Below are 22,432 nucleotides of genomic sequence, written 5' to 3'. Positions count from 1 at the left end.
TTACCACTCCCAGTAGAGATGTCATCCCCAACCTTTTCTATCTGTCCGTCGTTGGCCATCTATTCTCCTTTCTTTCCCATAGATGGCGCCAAATTGTGTGTGATGTTTTCTGACCACACTGCCAAACAGGTACTCAGCTGGAGAACACCAGCATAATAGATTACGCCCGAATGACCCGTCACAAAAAGAAAAGACTCCGGCAGTGGTTCTTCCACCCGGAGGCACTCTGACGATCAAGTCAATACTTAGTTACCTCTCACAGATGATAATTAGTGCTTAATTCACTAACTAGATTATAAAAAGCGTACCTTTGACCCGTGAGGGTGCCTTACTTTTATAGTCAACACTGACCAGATCCCTGTAGAAGCCTAGTTTCAATGGCTGGCTTAATACTTATCTTGGACTCTCCAATAGATAAAGATAAGCACCCTAAGAGCTTTATCCTTATCTAGGCTGAGGTTCTTTCCCATTCTAGGACTCTTGTCCCTTATCCGTTCATCTCGGATTCCGGTATCTTCGCAGATAACCTCGGCCTAGCCGAGATCATCTCGGCGCCATGACCAGGACACGTGGTGCCTCGACTGGCACATCGGTGCCACCTTGGCCACGTGTCGTTATTCAAAAAATATGTCCCCACACTTTCAATGTGTACTAATTTTTTGGATCAATTACTTGTTCATTTATAGAATTTGTCTAATTTTTTTGTTATATTTTTATTAATTGTAATGAATTAATCAAGAGCTCCTTTTTGAGATTGAATACGATTTTCTATTTTTTTTCTTAAGTTTTTCATATTCAGATTCATATTTTCTGTTAGACATATTTGTTTCTCTAAAAATAATCAAAAAAAAAAAAAAAGCACAACATTAGAAATAATAAAAATACAAAAAAATATTGAAATGGTAGAACAATAGAACCTGATTTCGGTAAGATAAAGTTTGGACCTTTTGTTTTATTTTATTTTGTTTTGAACCTGTTTATTCAAAAAATAAATGGCTTTTTTACTGGTTGATCCTGCTTTGAAGAGCTATTCCTATTTTAGTCTTGAAGTTTGATTTTATGCACCAATAAGTCCTGAGGCTCTTTTTTTCTTTTTGTTTACCCCTGCTTTGTTTGGTCCCTGTTCGTTGCTCTCTCTCTCTCTCTCTCTCTCTCTCTTCCTCTAGTGATTTCTCCAATCGGCACATGCCCTCCTTTTTTCCTTCAACGCCGCTCACTTCAACCACCGCTGTTCTCTATCATCTTCAACGTCACTCGCCTTAACCACCACCGTCCTCCGCTACTGTCACCATCATTCTCTTCTATCATTGATTTGCTATATTCAACGTTGAGTTTATATATTGTTCTGAATGAATGTAGAGATTGTTGTGTGTTTGCTGGAGATTGTTGTGTATATATTTACAGCATTAAATATTTTTAGTTATAGTTTCAGTGATAAATTTATCACTGAAAGCTCATTTGTTCAATACGCTGTGGACTATTGCTATGCTAAAATTTTGATATTAATATAGTGATAAATTTATCACTGATTTTGTTCGATATGTGGTTGTTGCTGTGATGGAATTTTAATACTAATATAGTGATAAATTTATCATTTTTGTCAATGTAAAGAGATAAATATGTAGGATGGTCAATTAATCATTTTTATCATTCTATGATCCATAATCAAATTAATTTGTGATTCAATCATCATTCAACAATCACTAACACTGTACAACCAAAACACTGATGAATTAATAGCAGAGAATTGAACAAATTTATTGATAAATTTGTCACTGCTGAATTTATTTAGGCCGATTCTTTCAATTTTTATACACAATATATCTAGTTCTAAGGTTGAAGATTGTAGATTGGAGTTGAAATTGGCCAGATCTGAAGTCGGTAGTGAAGATCGGTATCAAAGATAATAGATTGGTAATGGAGGATGATGATGGTGGCAACAACGGTGTTGAAGATAGTAGATGGATGATGGAGGGGTGGCGATGATGGCAATGAAGGATGAGGATGGTACTGTAAGGTGAGCGACAGCGAGGAAAGAAGACAAGAATTGTGGTTGAGGTCCATGATGTTGACAATGACAAAAGAGGACGATGGTTGAGACTAGGGGCAAAATTGTAAAAATGACTTCATTAAATTGGGCTAGACCTAGCAGGTAATAAGTTTCCTAAGAAAGATTGGCCCCTAACTCCCCCAAAATAACTAATGAATCACATGAGCCTATTAGGTTATATTAAAAAAAAGGGCCTTCACCAATGTGGGTAAGATAAAGAGTTAGGGCCCTTTTATTATTATTATTATTATTATTATTATTATTATATTTTTGGGTAAGATAAAATTTGGACCATTTTGTTTTGTTTTAGGCCTTTTTATTCAATAAATAAATAAGGATAAATTACATTGACACCTCATGATGTTTATATTTATTACAGTTCTCTCCTCACCTTTTGGACATTACATCTCCCTTCTTGAGGTTTAAAGTTTCATTACAGATTGCTCCCTGAGATTTAAAATTTCATGACAATTCCCCCATCACTGTAATGATCATCATACATAAAATTAAATTAATAAGGGAGTCAGTGTAATTTTGCAAATGTGAGGGAAGAATTGTAATAAATATAAATCTCAGAGGGTGTCAGTGTAATTTACCCAATAAATAAATAAGGAATCACATGTGTCTATTATATTATATCAAAAAGTTAGACCTCTCAAATTCAGAAGCCTGGGCTTGGTTCTCGTTAGACAGCAAATTCTATAATACACACTTCATTTTGGAAAGGATTGCGTACCGTATGCTTTAATTATCACATTTGTGATTTTTTATTATGATTTATTGTGATTTTTTATTGTGATTATAATTTTTGAATTTGAATTTCTTGCTTTTTCTGTTGTTGGCTATAGTAATTTTTTTTTATTATATTTTAGTCAATTTTTTTAGATCACATAACTTAGATGAATGTTTGATTGGGTGGATTACAGTGTGGGATTATGATTATTAATCCGTGGGCCCAATTATCCTATATTTGTTTTAATATTTTTGTTTTAATATTTTTGTTTAGGATAATTAATCCAACGGATAATTAATCCAACAAATTTGTAGGATTATTAGTAATAGGGTAGGGGTGGGATTATTAATCCAATGGATATTAATCCAATTGGATAGTGAATACCACACTAATTTACTAGGACTATTAATACTTCACTATTAATATTGTGAATCAAACATGACCAAAAGGTAAAATATGTGTGGGAAAAATCTTTTTAAAAAAAATTAATAAATAAAAAAATATATTAAAATTTTGTATTTAGTGAATCTGAAAAAAATTATAAATATTTTATTTTTTAAGTGCATTTCAAATATAAAAAAATGATTAAAATATTTAAAAGTTTACAAAAATAGGAAATTAAAACAAACAAAAAAAAAAATAACAAACACGTTACAACATACGGTTTTGGGGACTAAACTCTTTTGTCAAAATTTTGTAATGGTTGTTCAAAAATAAAATTTTATCTAAAACAAAAAAATTTGAAGTGGCGAAGTATTTATTTATTTTTTTTAATTTTGTTTAATTTTTTTTTTCAAAATCTGCCGAAAACAAATTTTGAAAATCAAATCAAATTAACTTCATCCAATATTTGTTAAAATACAATTATCACTAAATTCTTACATAAAATTATTTAACTGTAATAGTATCGTAACATAATGTCTACATTAATTAAATTAAAATTATGATTAAAAATTGGGTTCCAAAAATTTGCTTCCCTTTGGCTTTTTTTTTTTTTTTTTGGTTTTTTTTTTGACTAAATTATAAGCACATCATTTGAAATTTATTTAAAATATGAATTGTTTTCTCTAGTTTAAAAAATCACAAATATACTATTGTCGGAATTTTTTATTTAATAGAATTAATTAAAAATTTTAACTATTCTCTTATACAATGATAAAATTACTTGAATTATTAATTAAAATAAATTGCTAATATCATTAAAAATTGTTAGTTGATTTGATAATTTATTAATAGAAATGACTATTTGTTATAAAATTAGAAATTTCAAAAGGTGGGATATAATTTCTAAAATTATAAAGGGAGATCCTATTTTAAGCTAACTTAAAAGATGGTACATTTGTAATTTGGGCGAATTACACTAATAGTCCATGTAGTTTGGGGTTTGTGTTACTTTGATTCTTGGCCTTTTGATTGTGATACATTTAACCTTGCATTTCGAATCTCATTTCAAATAAGGATAATTGAAGACATTGTTACTCCATTTGAAAGGCAAAATCACCAATTTGATAAAATATAAATAGTTTGACAAAAATAAATGTCAAAAAAATATTTTTAAATTTATAAAAATTATTTCTATCCACCAAATATAAAATTATACATAAAATGATAAATCTTTTATATTTTTATATTTTATTTTTTTTACCAAATCAATTTTTAGTATGTATTTGGATGATGATAATGTAATGTGTGGTTACTTTTGTTTGATATTTTTGGATGATTATCCTGTAATAGATAGTTAAATTTTTATGAATAATGGTATATGTATTAATTAGTATACTAACAGATAATGTGACATAATTTTAGAAGATTTTGGTATTTGTAATTTGTATAATAGGTGGGGTCATTAATAATATAACACTCGTTGATACACTAGTGTATATATTAATTGGTGCATGTAGCACCACCGAATTTTTATTAATAGATATTTTTAGATATTTTTGGATAATTATTATAGAATAAATGATTATTAGACTTTCAAAGTGTAATTAATATGTTTAATATATTAAATATTTTTAGTTTTGGATTTTTTGATTTAATAGATTAGTTTAATGACGGCATCAAAATTGTCTCCATGTTTGACTTTTGAAAAAATAAAAATTAATATAACTAAAATAAATATAAAAAATTATTTCTTTCCTATCAAAAGATAAAATTATATAAAAATGAAGTGTTTTTAATTTTTTTCACCAATTTAATTTTTAGGTTCTTAGAAAAAAAAATCAAAATAGATTATAAAAATCAAACCAAATAGAACTTTATAATTAAGAAAGTCTCAACGTTATTCATTAAAAACGACCGTTACATTTCAAATAACATACAAGTTAACCAACATAAAATAAATTATATGGCAATTTTATCCTTAAAATGGACCATTTACAAAGGAAACATATTTGATTGTTCTTGTTTAGAGTAAGATTTAAAATTCAAAATCAAGTGTATCACAATTAAAAAGTCAGTGATCAAAATGACATAAATTCCAAATTATTTGACCTCATAATTTACTATTTATTTATTTAATTTTTCTAGTCTTAGGGGTTGTTTGGGAAGTGTTAGATTAATATATTTTTTGAATTTTTATGAAAAATGTGAAATATGAGTTGAGTTTGAAGTAATGCAGTAGAGTGGTGATGTAATCCAAATAAAATGATTGTGACCCAAATAGAAAAATGTGTTAAAATTCATAATTATTATATTTTTTAAATATATTAGGTTAGGCTTGTCTAATATTTACAAATAGTTAAAAAATTCAGTGACGATAAAAAAAAATTAAAATAAAAATACAGAAAACAAAAAAAAAGTAAATTTTCTTAAAAGTGAATTTTGGAAATCAAAACCAAACTGAGTGATTTCTATTTTAGGTTTTGGTTCAGTTTTGATGAAGATTTATGTGGGTTGAATTTCAGTGGATTGTGAATTATTTTTTTCTGGTATTGTAGCTTTACATTTTGTTATTTGTTTTTATTTGTTTTATATTTTTCTACTCTACTTGTAAATTGAATTTTGATATCCTATCAGATTTTTGTCTATTTGAATTATTGTAGTGATTTATTCCTATCTTAATTTAAGTGAATTGGAATTCTTGTCTATTTCTCCTCTTTGTTCCGATTTGTTGTTTCTCCCTCTCTCTTTCTGATTTTTTTTTTTTCTGTTCTCTTGCTCTCTATCATATCTCACCCTCGTCTCTTGCTCTCAAAGAGTTGTTGAAGATTTCTGTCTTCTCCAGTAACTTACTGGTTCGAAAGAGTTCTCATTGAAGAGGTATGTCTTGAAATCCCTAAAATCCTATCCTCTTTGTACTTCATTTTATTTTTTCTTAATTAGTAATTTTTCCAACTCTGTTGTCCTTTGTATTGGGTTCCTTTTGGCATCGAGTAAAGTGCGAATGCAATATTTGATTTTAATTAGTATGAGATTGTGACTTTGGAGATCACTTTATAAATTTCTTTTGAGTAGTTGTTTCCGTGGTCTTCTCTTTGTACTATTTTCTATGCACATACCATCAACCATTTTTATTTATTTATTTTTCTGTAGAAAAGATTGCAAAATTCAATTGGGTCAAACTTTTTCACCTTAAAAAAATCCTCAAACAGAGGGCTTAATGTTCTTGATTTCAAATGGGGTTTTTGGGTTTTTCTTGTTTTCAAATGAGTTCTATTATAAGTTAATGTTGCTTTTCGCATTGCAGTAACTGATGGGTGTTATGAAAAAATTGTTTTCCAAAATGGGGAAGTTGGCCTTAGTTAAATAAATTTTTCTTGAATTGCTCGATGAAATGTTTCAAGTAGGCCAACAATTGGGTTGGACAAAAGGGATGGTTTAAGAGTTAAGTTTAATTACTTATTAATAGTAACAATTTCTTTCTCAACCTCTTGTTGTGGGGGGCTCAACCTCTTAATTATTACCAAATTGGCCAATCAAACTTTAGATGTAGTTCAATATAGAACTTTTAAGCATGCGTCCCTTACCCAATGCTTTTTAAAAAGTAATTGATCTAAGATTAATGTTTTATTTGTTATTTTGTGTGCTACTCTATTCAACCAAGTCATGTACGAAAACACATTTGAATTTGAAAAAATGAACACTGAGTGAAAGAGAAGGACCAAAATAGAGGACTATAAAATTGTCAATTTGACCCTCAAAAATGGCTACTTAAGTTGGTCACTCTTAATTTCAATGGGCCAGTAAACTCATTGCCTATAGAATTTAAGATACCAAGTGTCAAACTGTTCGAAATGGTTCGGTTCAGTTCGCAATTTTAAGGCTTTGATACAGTCTTGAACCAAATCAAACCATGATATATTTGTTTATTTTTTCTAATATATTTGTATTTAAAAAGAAGAGTCCTATTTGTTTTGGTTTTTATCATATTCAGTTATGTTTTCTTTTACACTAGATTCACAAGATTGCATAGGATTTTGCACTTTCTTATTTTCATCTTCCAAAGAAAAGGGGATGATATATCCATTTGAATTATTTGTAATTGGATTGATTCTGCCTTATTTGTAATAGAAAATGCTTGGATGAAAATGATAATTCCTTTTATGTTTGGTGTAGAGGAATGATAATTCGTGTCCTTTTTCCTAATATTTGGTTGTAATTGTTGTCACAGTTGTTTTTTGTAGCTCTTTTTATTTATTTCTTTTTAATTGGTCGAAGGGTTGATTTTGGTATCTCCGATTAAGTCTTTACATAATGGTTATTGATACTTCAAGTAAATGTATTAAACGTTTCATCTCCTTTATTGCTTATGTGGTTTGTTAATGTGAAAGGATCTTTGCAAAATGATATTTGTCATACATAAATTATTCCCTTTCCTTAAGCATTATCTTCATTACTAACTCTCATTTTCATGTTCTGTTTTATTTTGTTGCAGGTCCTCAATTTGACCACATTTATGTAGAAGTAAAGGTATACCTCCCTCCCCTCTAGCAGTAGCACTGGCTGGTGTGCTAATATATTTGTTTGCTTTTAATTAATAGTTGGGCACTGGTGGGTGTGCTAATTTATTTGTTTGTTTTTAATTGATAGCAGGGCAATGGCGAGGGTGCTAATATAATTGTATTTACAAGGCTTGTGCCTGTGTTCTAGTTTGCAAATGAAAATCCAAAAGTTTTGTTCTTTCACCTAATAATTTTGTTAATAAATAGTTATTTATTCCACTCATCTATATACATTTTTATAAATGTCAATGGCAAGTAGTTATGAAAACATGTTTGCAATTATAGGGTCATGAGACAGTGAAAGCTCCGTCTTTTTATCAAAAGGTTCTCTCTCTCTCTCTCTCTCTCTCTCTCAATTTTTACGTTCTTTGCCTTATGTTTGAAGAAAATGTTTGATTTCAATGCATCTTTTTATTCACTAGTCCTTGAATTAGTTGCCTATTGCATGTGTTATTAGATTGTTTACATTATAAGTTTCCAAAAACTCCAATACATGTTTATCCACTTGGGTTAATCTCCCTCTCCCTATATGTATGCATACACTAGCAACATGCTAGCTTGATATGCAGGATTCAACAATTAAATGAATTTGGTGAATTTCACTTTACGATTTACTCCATGTGTAGTTTATCCTTTGATATATGGAAATAAGCACACAAACCCCTATGGTTTGTGATTGCTAAACATAGAATTTGAATTTGAATTTTGAATGTATAAGACACTTGTCCGGTGAATATCATAGAGCATTGAAGACATGAAATATGGAAATATGGTTTGAAGATGCATTCGTCTTTAATATTTGAATAATTTGAATCTTGTTCTTATTTATGCAAGCATGCCAATGACATGATATAATCATTAATATTTATTTTTTGGGTCATTTGGAAATGTTAATGTGTTACCAAAAACTGATTCCGAGAAGCAAATGTAGGCTTTAAGTGTTTTTTTATTTATTTACCAGTTTGCATTGTGTATTATATTTCTCAAACCAAAGCATCCACAACCACTTATATTCACAAATATAAAACATAAAATGTAAAAATATTCATTAATTCACATTCAAATACAAAAATACCTCATAAATAATAAAAACCAAAACATATAAGTATTACACAAATAAAATGTACAAATCGAAATCTTTTATATACATTCTGAGAATACTTTGCCCAAGATTTGTCTTCATTGAATATCACTGAGTCTGCCCTCAATGAACAATGTTTTTCAACTAAACTACAAAATATCAAAAACTTGTTAGAAACTCATAATAGTACTAGCAAATCCTTCAAGTACCAATTAACTACATTGTACATTATTGCGCAATGAAGCTTATGGATGTGAATATGATTACTTCATGGTGTTTCTTTGCTTTATGTAATCTTTTCCAGTTCATGACATATCATTATGTAAATGTTAATTTTTTTTTTCCCAAGAGCTAATCCCAGAAATCTATTGTCTCATTAATCTATATGCTTTCTTTTTTTTTTTTCGTGTGTGTGTGTGTGTGTGTGTATGTAACGTTGTTGTTCCATTATACTGATGTTGCATAGATAATATCCACCTAATGGCTAGTTTCTGAATTCAATATCATAAAAGCTTGTTTCCATGAATTCTTTGTATTTAAATGCTTAGCTTCCAACGGTTAGCTAAGAAGCACAGACGAATACGACACGAACACGCTGACTTGACAATATTCTAAAACTATAGGACAATATTTAAGTAATGGACATGTGTTCCCTCTAATTGAGTCTATAATTTTTTATTTTAAAAAAAAGAAAAAAGAAAATATGTTTGGATGAGTGTCGGACACATGTTAGGTAGTGTCTGATGAGTGTCGGTGTCTGACATGAACATGCCACCGTTTTAGAAGTGTCCGTACTTCTTAGATGGTTAGTTTTTGTATTCTATGAATGGCCTCTCTCTCTCTCTCTCAAACACTTGAAGGGTCTTCATATTTTTGCAACTAGAGCCATCAAATTGTTATCCTCCCATCTTGTTTCAAAAAGGATATGCTCAATGGAAGTAAAAATGAGGAACATAAAATAATGAGTTCAATGGGTAGTGACAATGTAGATGAATCAATGAGAGTATATTTGGTATGCCACAATGGAATGATCGATGTTCATAACATTTCATCAATAGATTCTAGTTAAGGGAGAGCCCGCCAGCTATCTTGATTTTGAACGATAAATTAGTACGTGTCACTGACGAATCAAGAATTGCATAAACAAAAAATGGGCTGCTTAATAAAAGCTTTGATGGAGACTGCAAAATTGGAAGTCCATGACCCATTGCGTAGTAACCATATCAATGAGTCTAAAGATGACAAGATTTCGATGGATTCGACAAAGGAGGCTTCAAGTGTTTTTCTGCTCTCATTTGGGCTTCTGTTGATGCTATTGAAGTATGGATTACGCTTGTTTTGAATATGTGAGTGCTAGAAGGAAGTTTTATTTAGAAGGCCTGTGCCTTTGTTCTAGTTTGCAAAAGAAAAATCCAAAAGCTCTATGTTTGATTTCAATCTGTCTTTTTATTCGGTCCCTAAATGAGTTGCTCTTTGTGTGTTTTATTAGATTGTCTCTGTTATAAGTCTTCCAAAAATTTCAATACATGTTTATGCCTCCCTATATGTAAGCATACACTAGTAACATGTTAGCTCGATATGCATAATTCAAAAATTAAACAAATTGGGCGAATTTCACTTTATGGAAATAAGCACATAAACTCCCTATGGTTTGTGGGCTAAACATAGAATTTGAATTTGAATTTGAGTTTTGAATGTATATGACACTTGTCTGGTGAATATCATAGAGCATTGAAGGCATGTGAAATATGGAAATATGGTTTGAAGGTGCATCTGTCTTTAATATTTTTGAATAATTTGAATTTTGTTCCTATTGATGCAAGCATTCCAATGACAGGATGTAATCATCAATATGTTGTTTTTTTGGGTCGTTCGGAAATGTTAATGTGTTGCCAAAAATTGATTCTGATAAGCAAATGTAGCCTTTTAAGTGTTTTTTTAATATTTATTTACCTTATTGTTCAATATTTTGTTACATGATATAGCTGAATGTTACCATGACTTTCTTATATTTAAATATGTTATCCACTCAACGGTTAGTTTTTGAATTTAATATCATAAAGGCTAGTTTCCATGAATTATTTGTTTCTAAATATTTATCTTTTAACGGTTAGTTTATTTGGTACATCACGAAACAAAGATATTTCATAGCATTTTATGGATAGATTTTGTCTGAGATAGAGTCCATCTGCTATGTTGATTTAGATTGACAAGAAAATTCACGTTTCGAACGAATCAACAATTGTTGAAACAAAAATGGGGCTGCACAATAGAAGTTGGGTATCGAAACTGTAAAATTGATATTCGACAACCTATTACATACCATCCCAGCTTTTGAATATGACTGCAATGATGACGAGAGATGGTTGGATTAAACAGTTAAAAATTGTTTGTCACTATTTATTTGGATTTCTATTGATGCTATGGAAGTATTTGGATTATATTTGTTTTGAATCTATGAGTAGCTGCAAAATAAGTTGTATTTGGCAAGGCTTGTGCCTTTGTTCTAGTTTGGAAAAGAAAATCAGCTCTGTTCCTTCACTTGAATAACTTTGTTAGCAAATACTTATTTATTCCATTTATATATATATATATATATATATATATATGTCTACATTCTTATAAATGTACTAAGGAATAATGAAAAAACACTTATAATTATACAGTCATGAGAAAAGCTCCATCTTTCTGGCAAAAAGTAGCTCTCTCTCTTCCTTTTTTAATTTTTCTTTATCTTTCTTGTTCTTCATCCTTTCCTTCCAGAAAATGTTTTATATTAAACCATCTTTAAATAAATGCAGTGTCTACACTTGTTACTCTTCTTACTTGCTATCAGAGCAATAGAGAAGAAAAGAAGAAGAAGAAAGATATGTATCTTCTTTTTGCTTTCATTCATATAAATTCCCTTGTGCGTTTTCCTCTTTTTTCATGGAATCGAAACTATGGCTAATTCCACCTTTGTTTTTCTTCAACCTGATGTTGATTCTTCTTCCATTCTTACTGCACCGTTCTGATAATTAACATGGTGCCATTAATCTTGTTTCCAATCCTGATTCACATGTAATTAGGATTTTTTAATGACACGATCCCAAAACCTGTTTCTTTTTCTTTTTTTTTTTTCTTTTTTAGAATTTAATTTTTTATTATATCTTTGAAAACAGTCTATCATATGGTTGCTCTCTTGGTTGCCAAACTCTCTTTATGAAGGACCTTGCACATTCACTACTAGGAAACATATGTTCTACTGTCACAATTACTTATTTTTATGAGAAATATATTTATATATATTGCAATTGCACATTGTGATAGTCCAGGGTTGCCAAAAGCATTTGGAACAGCAGGAACACCATCTCCAACCTTTTGCAATGGTGTAGATAGTTGAGTTTTTATTCCACTCATCTATCTACATTTTTATAGTGTCATAAGACAGTAAAAGCTCCGTCTTTTTTGCCTTCTATTTGAAGAAAATGTTTGATTTCATTGTATCTTTTTATTCAGTCCTTAGTTGCTCATTGTGTGTGTTATTAGATTGTTTACATGATCAGTTTCCAAAAATTTCAATACATGTTTATCCCTTTCCCTATATGTATATTCACTAGTAACATACTAGCTCTATATGCAAGATTCAAAAATTAAATGAATAGGACGAATTTCACTTTATGTTTTACTCCATGCGCTGTATGTGCAGTTTATTGTTTGATACTTGGAAATAGGCACATAAACCCTATGCTTTGTGGGCTAAACATAGAATTTGAATTTGAATGTACAAGACACTTGTCTAGTGAATATCAGTGTTTGAAGGCATGTGAAATATGGAATTATGGTTTTAAGGTGCACCCATCTTTAATATTTGAATAATTTGAATTTTGTTCCTATTTATGCAACCATGCCAATGACAGAATATAATCCTTAATATATTTTTTTGAGTCGTTCAGAAATTTTAATGTGCTACCAAAAACTGATTCTGTGAAGCAATTGTGGCCTTTTAAATGTTTTTATATTTACCTTAGTATATTGTTCAATATTTTGGTACCTTACATGATGTAGATGCATCTACAAGGAATGTAATGTAGTATGGATTATATGATACAGGGGACTTCTTTCTTGTAATGGCTAGTTTTCAGATGAAATTTACCATTCTTAAATGTGAATAAAATACTCATGCATCTGTATATTTGATGTGTATATATTTATGTACAAAAATTAATTTAAAATTGAGCAAGAAAAAAATGGTAATATTTTCAATGAAAATGAAACAGAGATTTCAATCCAAAAGGAAAGATGTTTATTTTTTACAATACAACATGTACCCACTTCCATTTCCTGCAAAACGGACCAATCAATTGTTTACTTAATAAATTGCTTAACTTTAGAAGATTTGGCACTTTATTACTTTGTTTGCTCACATCATTATGTTGTTGAACAAAACAGAAGATTTGAGGTTCATGTAATCAGTGAAGTCCCAGACACACCAAGCCAATTGAAGATTCATTGCAAATCAAGCGGCAAGGATCTGGGAGTGCAATTGAACAACGGTCAAGATTTCCGTTGGAGTTTAAGGGAAAATTTCTTCGGAACTATTCTCTACTTCTGCAGGTTCTGGTGGAATACCTTGGAGCGCCATTGTCAACGACAAGAGGAGCTGTGGCTTTGTGTCTGGTCAGTGAGACCAGATGGTTTCTATTTAGGAAATGGTAATCCAAATTATTATACTAAAATGTATAACTGGCACATTCCTATGCACTAGCTAATCTATCAAGCTTTGCATTTTGGGGGTTGTTTGTGCAATGATTGAATCATGATGTAGAAAACAAACAAAAATACGAAAAGAACTCAGGTCCTTTGAAATAGTAAATTTTGCTTTAATTCATTTAATTGCAAGTCGGACTGTTGGATCCATTGCGGCCCACATTGTCTTGTTATTTGCCTCATTTTCCTTGGTTTATGTCAAGTTCTTCTTTAGCCATCCCTATAATTTTTTATAATTTTAGAATTATACATATCATTCATGGCTCTGTTAACATTAGTTGTTATGCGTAAGGGGTTTTGTCCAGTTCTACTCCATGATGTTTATTCCCATTTTTTTTATTTGTTACCTTCCCCAAGTAAGTATGTGAGATTTATTTACATTTATTTTTTATTCATTGCCTTTTGATCATTTTTATTCGTTACGTCCTAGGTATATGGCATATATGATGGACACTAATGAAGAGGAGAGAGTTAAGGTATTTTTCGCGTGTCTAGTTTGCTGTGCTATCATTTATGGCCTTATATTTAAGCAGTTCAAACGGTATTCATTCTTTCCATTCATTTATGCTTTAGAATTAAAGCTTGCTTATTTGTCCATGTTATGCAATCTTACTTCAGGGTAAAACAGTTGAAGTCGGAAGAGCACATTTTGAAATAAAAACTTCAAGATTTATAATTCTGGATGCTCCAGTAGGCTGCCCTCTGCCATGTTATATGCATACATATTTATTTGTTTTTCTTTTTATAGTTCAAGGAAAAAAAAGCATAGACCATATATCATTTGCAAATTTCGGCTATTTCAAAGGCCCAGCTGAAGCCTCTGTTGATGTTGTAATGTTCCTTGGTATTCAGTATCCTACATAATCCATCTAATTTCTTGCTTTTTACATAGCTAAATATTTTATGAAGGTTTGGTAGTGTTTTCATCAAATATGGGTCATTTTCTTTAGGGAATTTGGAGACCGACCTTGCAAAATATGTTTTTGCTAGCTACCGTCATGGATGTGAATGTTTTTATTTCTTTTTAACATTTAGAGTAAGGAATTAAGGATCCCACTTTTTTTTAACCCTTGGAATTTTTCTGATTCGAATAAATCTGTAATTGTCTGCCCAACACCCTGCCTCTGCCTCTCTAGTGTGAGTCACTTCTTCTCAAAGGAAAAGGAAAAACCAAAAAGGGTCAATTTACTTGCAATGTCTCTTAATACATAGCTTTGATCTAAGAAATGTAATGGCTATTTACATTCTAGTTCTTTCTAGAGCATCCTCTTCAAATATAAATCCTAGTTTATTTTAGTTCTTTATCATTGATTAGTTTCTATTTCTTTTCTTCCTCAGGTACAACTCATTCCGAAAGAACCTGAGAGGAAATCATTATCAGCAACACATGCAAACAATCTTCAATTTTTTTTCCTCCCCAGTGAGACGGATCATCTTTGGTTAGTAATATTTCTTTGCAAAATAATTTAAATAATTAACTACCTAACATCAACATGTTTATATTTCTACACATTTGGAAGTATTCAAGTTATTTGGCGCATCTGACATGCATACTTTAGTCAGTTTGAATATTCATGTAAGCTTATCAGTAACTTTTGCAAATTCCTTGTTCTTAAACAAAGTAAATAAAAAATGAGTTTCTTAATTAGGTGAATAATCCTTGTATATTTAAAAAGTTGAGAATGTGACAATGTGAACCGGTGTTTCTTTAAGATGTAGAAGTGTATAATCTTCTAATGACTATCTTATTTTGCAGGTCCTTCAAAAATATGTGAAGAATTGGATATCAATTGATGTACCATTCCAGGATAAGTGATGACATACCACTTGACAAAGATACTTGCTTTGAGATTGCAACTTGATATGTCAATTTTTGAAAGGTTTTTAAAAGCAGAATCAAACAGTTTGCAAACTTTGAATTTTTATTTTTGTAAAATTTTATTTTCTATGTACTCATTATGATTTGGGAATAGAGTATCTTTGATGTGTGGATGTCAATTTTTTTCTTTTTTTTTTATATGATTGGATGACATTTAATTTTTATGCATTTTTAGCTATCCCAACTATGATTTTTAGCGACAAAAATGTGTGGTAGAGAAAGTTATTTGTCTTTTAGCAACCGAATATAGTTGTCATTAAAAATGTCGTTCTTTTGTTTTTCGCTACCCAATTGGGATATTTTGTGACGAAGTATTAGCGATCAAATGTTTGTCTTGTAAAATCAAACATTCTGTGACAATATAAAATTGGTCGCTAATTGTCATTTTCAGTGACATTTTCAAACATTTGTCACTAAAGACTTTTCTAGACGCACTTTTAGTGACTGTTTTAGTGACAAATTTAATTTTGTTACAAAAATCATTTAGAGACCAAAATAATGGTTTTAGGGACCAAAATAATTAGTCGCCAAAAGTCTTATATGTTGTAGCGTTGCTTGCTCAAATCATGTTCTTGCACAACCCCAACCCTTACCCTTGAGGTTCATATCATCAGTCAAGTCCCAAACTTTCCCAGCCCATTGAAGATTCGTTGCCAATCGAATGACGATGATTTTGGAGAGCATTTCCTGAACTATGGTCAGGACTTCCATTGGAGCTTTAGGGAAAATGTTTCAAAAACAACTCGCTTCTTCTGTTGATTCCACTACAGGAAATGTGTTTTGGTGGCATATTTTTAACAGTGTTTTTTAAAACGTTGTTGTTTCTAATATTTAACGGCATTTCATAAACGACGCATTTTTTTTTAATTAAATCGATGCTGTTTCACGAATAGAAGACCTTTATAATTGCCTTCAAATGGTTGTCTCATGTCTCACACACTCCCCCCCTCTCTCTTTTCACCCTTATTTTGAATCTTCAAATCTTGAGCACTCTCTCTCTCTCTCTCTCCGTTGTCTAAACCCCATTAATATCTCAGAGCCATTTCATCGGTGATTCATCGGAGCTCCACTGTCTCAAAATCAAAGTACATCTCAAAATCGAAATGAAGTTCATCTCAGCAATTCAGATCGGTGAGCTCCACTCTCTCTCTCTCTCTCTCTCTCTCTCTCTCTCCCTCTCTCTCTCTGTTGTCTAAACCCTAATTATCTCAGAGATTCAGCTTGGTGATTCAAAGATTCAAATCGGTCTCAGTGAAACAGATCGGTGATTCATCAGAATCATTTCGAAGTTCTCTCTTGAAATCGAAATCGAAATTGAAGTTCATCTTAGCGATTCAGAACAGTGTTTTAAAAAAACGCCACCTATACTAATCTGGCGACGTTTTTAAAATGTCATATTGCTACAGCGACGGCCGCATCTTCGGCATTTGGTACTAAACGTCACAAAAAGAATTAGCGGCGTTTTTTACACCTATAGCGGCATTTTTTAAACTCCACTAAATGTAAAATTTCCAGCAATGTTCCAGTGGAATTCAATGGACACAAGCTTTGATGTTTTCTTCAAAACTTTGGTAAATTATTGCCAAACACCCAATGAGCCTTGGATGTGTTATTGGGCAGTAAAACTGGATGGTTTCTATATCGGAAATGGCAGCTTGAATTGGATAAAGTTATATACCTGGTGATATCTAATGTTATTGTTTTTTGAAAAAACAATAATCTATATGATTGAATCGTCATACAGAAAAACATAGTAATTCAAAAAAGAAAAGAAAAATTCTATATGCTTGACTATTTATGTTTAGTTTTTTTTTTTTGTCAACAAAAAACCATTTATTAATGGAATAAAATTACATAAATACAACGCGGCGGGGAAGGGGGGGAAGTTGCATCAAAGTAACCACTACAGGGATTACTTTCCAAATGTCTCTAAATTTCTTTTTAATGGAGGTCACTTGCTACCATACGAAGAGGTCTTGAATCGAACTGGGTGTTACCCAAACCATTCCCCACCAGTCTATGGCAGCAGAGCAAATTTTCATGACTTTAGAGCAATGTAGAAGGATATGGTTCACCGTTTCAAATGTATCACCAAATTCCATGCCAAGCTAGCCAGCTAAAAAGTTGAACTGTGTGTGGTGCAAGATTCCCTCAAATAAAAGATGAAATTTTCAGTCTCGGCCCAGTAGAGGAGACAAATTCCTTGTAGATAGATTGAACTGAGAAGCATTTCGTTGGACAAGCACTTATACTACTATTTGATGGGAATAAATCTTTGATCATGAAGTCTAATCAACTCTAGTATTCAATCATAAAACGATGATTCTATCAAGTTGTGGAGTTGCTATTTTATTTTATTTTATTTTTAAATTTAAAATAAATCAAGAAAAGAAAAAAAAAATAGTTTGTCAAAAAAGCACGTGTATATAATGGATGCAATAAAAAATTTAAGATTTGCAATTTGAACCTCCCTCCTTCACAACACCGCTTGGCCACCACTTCTTTCCCATTCTTAGCCATTATCGTGGCCTTCTCTTCCCTTTTTGGCCACCGCAGGGGCCTCATTTCTCCTCCTAACGCTTTCCGATCACCCCCATCACCTCCTCTTCCATCCTCATTAGCTTCCCCTTCCATCTCATATTTGCAGTAGTTACATTAACTTGTATGTTTATAAATGCATCATATAAAGTTTAAATGAAAAGTGAAGGAAATTGGATCAATATTGGCTTCTTTAATTAACTCAAATCTAATTCATAATCAACTAATTGGTAGACCTTGCATATGAGTGGTGGCGTTTGGTAAAACTTATTTTCAATTTAAATAAGCTTTTGGCTTAAATTAAGCTGTACGAGCACGAAATAATTCTTCTCGTATAATCCTGTTGATCAAGCTTGTGCTCCTCCTTACGTCGTCACTTTGCCACCTGAAAATACAAACGTGAGCTAACCGCCGAGTGTGTGCTGGAAACCCCTCCGATGCCTAAGTCAGCACAATAGACAATAGACACAAAAGCTCTGTGAATTCAGGAATCAAAGTTGTGTCACCTCTCCATAGGTGATGTTATGAACTTTTATAAGTTCCGTGTGGCACAATCTTAGTAGGACTCTTACTCCTCCATGTAGAGTCCTCCTAGGAATCATACTCCTGAAAGATAATGCTTATCCTTCAACACCCCCCTCACTACTTAAACCAAGTGAGATGGTTTTACCCCGGTTGGGTGACAGTACGACCGAGCTAACCCAGCTCATATCTTCTCTTCAGTGCCTGTATCCTGGTTAGGCATATTCCAACCGGGCTGTTAACTTAAGACCGAGCTAATCAAGCTTGGTGCTCCAATGCGCAATGCCAAGCTAGCTCAGCTCTCGTTCAGTTGTACCTCGGTTGCCCCTTGAAAATTAGGCTAATCTACAGTAAGCTACGATTGCGCTTAACCAGAGCGAGGTCCACCGTGAGAAGCCATCATACCTCGGCTCCAAATGCTAAGACCGAACTAACTCCACTCTGATCGTGGTGATTGTCATTCCATTTGGACCGTGCTAACACTACGGTCCACTTGCCAAGCCCTTTTCTACCGCGGCCCATAAAACGGCCCATTACTCAGCTCGGCCCAATTTATTTATAAATTACCCTCTCATAAGCTATATTGGTGTGTTTGGTACAACTTATGAGGATAGATTATGGCTTAATTTAAGCCAAATTTCGACTTAAATGGAAAGTTGCTATTGGGGTGCTTATTTTTACAAGTTATGCACGCAGCTGTTTTGGGAGGAGCAAAATGACTTAAATGTCCCTCCTAATCTCCATTATTTATGAAAATGCCATTATATAAACCCATCTGAAAACACTGTTCACTCTCTCTCTCTCTTGATGAAGGCGATTTCCGGCAGTGTAAAGGCGATTTTCAGCGTGTCGAGGTAATCTCCGTCATTGCGATCTCAAGGCATCCGACACTCATTTTCTCTCTCAACACAGCACAACATCCATCGTCGTGACCTCTCTTCTTTCTCTCTCTCGCGATCGAGTGGAAACCCTAGCGCCGTCGTCATCTCGATCTTTCCCGTCGCGATCTGCTCTCGCGCGATTTGCTCTCAAAGCTCTAGAAGCTCTCGAAACCAGAGGAAACCCTAGAAGCTCTTTCTCTATCTCTCTCTCGCGCAATCTGCTCTCGATCTGCAATCTCACACTCTCTCTCTGCGTATGGTTGGGTCGATCTCATCTTTCTCTCTCGATCTGATCTACAATCTCACTCGATCTTGTCTCTCTCTTTCTCTGTTGCAGTCCACCGGTGTGACAACCGTCACCTCTGATTAGTGCTAATCTATGATTAAGCATGACACGTAATTGAACAGACTGAAATTCTGAACTGAACACATGAGTATGTTGCTTGATTGCATTTTCTATCTGTTTGTCATAAATTGATCTGTTCATGTTTTTAGTTTCGAATTGCGAATTGAAAGCCTTATCGGCGGCCGATTTAGAAATTGATTGGTGTTATGTGTTAATTAGAATTTATGTGATTTTATGGTAGATTTAATTAAAATTTGATTTGGAATGATTTAATTAGATTAATTAAAGTTCAATTACATTAGTTTGCATTTACTACCATTTTGCCATTGGGTGGGCTAATGCTAGGCCACTACTTCTCACACTTCACACATGTTTGCTACATCACACTTCAGCCCTCTTCTTGTAAACGTGAGAGTGAGGGAGAGAATTGGGAGAAGTTGAATTCAACAAGGAGTTTTGCTTGGAACTTAGGAGAATTTGAAGGAAATTTGAGAAGTTAGGCTCCTACATCTAGAATTTAAGATTTAAGGTAGGGAGTTCTTCCTCTTAATTATGGTTTTGAGTTGTACCTTGCATGGTTCATGGCAATTTCGAGTTTAAAGTCAAAAATTGGTTTAAAAAGTTGAACTTGAGAGTGAATTCATGCATGCATGTACATATTCTTGAGTTTTGAGGTTTTTCCATGAAATTTACTACATGCATGTTCATATTTTGATTATAGTTCATGAATTCATCATGTTTTTGGAAGGATTGAGTTATTTGACCATGTATTTGAAGCTTTGAATTTAATTGAATACATGCATGTTGCGTTTGAGCTTTGTTCTTGAAGTTTATTTGAAAATTGTGTTCAATTGGCTTACCTTTGGGCTTGATTTTACAAAATTGATCTTCAAAACATGTTATATTATGGGTTTAAAGTGTTTTTCTAGAAAATGGGCCCAAAAGGTTGAGTTTTGATGTGTTGAATGCTTGGTTTGAGCTTGGGAGGCAAATATGGAAATTCCAGATTTTGGCTTCCACGCTCGAGCAAAGGATTCCACGCTCAAGCAACCGTCTTTTGTTCAGAGCTCCGCTCGAGCGAAGGAATGGTGGCTCGAGCGTAAATTGCAAGCTCTTAGGTTTTTGGTGCACGCAGATACACGTCGAGCGATAAAACCTACGCTCGAGTGAAAGATGTGTCTCATGCTTGAGCGTGCATCGAGCGAGCGTCGAGCGGAGATTTTCAACATCCAGCACTTTTTGCATTTATACAAACTGCTTGAGCGAGGAAGTCCACACTCGAGCGACCCCACTGTGTTGACAATCTTGCTCGAGCGAAGAAAGCCACGCTCGAGCGAGACCCTTGTTTTCTGAAAATTTTGGAAGTGTTTTAAACTACATCTTTGCATCCTTATTTCATCCTAGGCATTCCTAGGCCTAGTTTAAGGCATCTTAATGAGGTTATTGATGTAGAACTACACCGAGTCAAGATAGGGACTAAGTTGTTGATTCCCAAGTGTGTAACTTAGTGTGTGTTCGTTCTGTAACTGTATAGGGTTGGCATCCGAGGACGCTCATTAGCTGCCTATAGCCTAGTGCTCTGTGAGTAACAATGTTGTAAAGATATGTTCAATCATGAATATTTTCTGAATGATCTACTGTACTGCTTTCTGAAATGATATTACTTACTGGATGAATGTTTGTCCTATTTGTAAACTGAATTCCTGGCATCCATAGCAATCTACTGTTACTGTACTGTTACTGCTATTGTTACAGAGATCTCTGTCGGTTCCCATGTTTAGAACCATTACTGTTACGACCCCATCCCGCCCCTAGTAGAATGGTGCCATAATGGCCAACAATCCGAGATTACCGAAGGCCAACTTACAAAGTCACACATGATCAGAGTATACATATGGGGCTTACAGGTGCGGAAGTAATAAATTTGAATCTAGATAGTCCATAAGAGCCATACATAGATCAAATGAAAGGACATACATCTTAATGTAGTTTACAACTTGGATACAATACATAAGGTACAACATGCATCTTGATCAAAAGGCTTCTCAAGCCGACATATACAAAAGAAATAACTACAAGCCAAGAAGCATGATCTTCAAGATGCTACAAAAATGCGAATCCAAAACAAGTTGCAACAATCATCTAGGCGTCACTGCCGTCCTGCTCGTCACCTATATATATATATAGAGGGTGAGCTTGGATACTTAGTGAATGATACAATCAATAAAGGGGTTTGCATGAATGATATTCGAGATCTTTATCAAGCCAAAACATATCATATCTTGTACGAAATCAAAAGACAAATCAAGTTCATCTAGCAAATCTTTCAAGTCTCAAGGGATGCTTACTAGCATCAATAATGTAAGGGATGACATAATCAAAGGTGCTACAAAAGTTTAGAGTCCCCTAGCACGTACGGACTTGTGTTACAAATGCTTAAAGTCCCCTAGCATGTACGGACTTGTGCTACAAATGCTTATAGTCCCTTAGCACGTACGAACTTGTCAAGAATGTTATCAAAACCAAAGCTAATACTTTATATACAAAATAGGGATAGTCATTCATGCTTAACAAATACTTTTCCAAAACAAGCAAGGCAAAGCTTTATCAAATGTCATAACATAACTTTATTAAAAATACCACTCACATAGTTCTTCAAACTTCGGGGTCAAAGTAAGAGTCCAAGTCCTACAAACACATGGCAAAGTCT

At 32.8% G+C, this 22,432-nt stretch overlaps 1 long non-coding RNA gene across 13 annotated transcripts; it reads left to right on the top strand.

Moving 5' to 3' along the window:
* The first annotated feature begins 5,765 nt into the window (after nt 1-5,765).
* On the top strand, nt 5,766-15,554 carry LOC114315992 (uncharacterized). 13 transcript variants are annotated; one of them, XR_003648004.2, is made up of 10 exons: nt 5,804-6,044; nt 7,660-7,694; nt 7,818-7,895; nt 8,012-8,050; nt 12,122-12,184; nt 13,239-13,501; nt 13,987-14,032; nt 14,175-14,246; nt 14,895-14,995; nt 15,313-15,554. It is a non-coding gene; the product is annotated as an uncharacterized LOC114315992 (long non-coding RNA). The 13 variants fall into 13 exon arrangements; XR_003648006.2 differs by having other exon boundaries at nt 12,117-12,184; XR_003648005.2 differs by lacking the exon at nt 12,122-12,184 and having other exon boundaries at nt 5,766-6,044.
* The last annotated feature ends 6,878 nt before the right edge of the window (nt 15,555-22,432 follow it).

The sequence above is a fragment of the Camellia sinensis genome, chromosome 6 (assembly GCF_055761805.1).
Source record: "Camellia sinensis isolate YWXY chromosome 6, ASM5576180v1, whole genome shotgun sequence".
In the NCBI taxonomy this organism is placed as follows: Eukaryota; Viridiplantae; Streptophyta; class Magnoliopsida; order Ericales; family Theaceae; genus Camellia; species Camellia sinensis.
The sequence above is the reverse complement of the archived record's forward strand: the minus strand, read 5'-3'. Positions and strand labels throughout refer to the sequence as shown.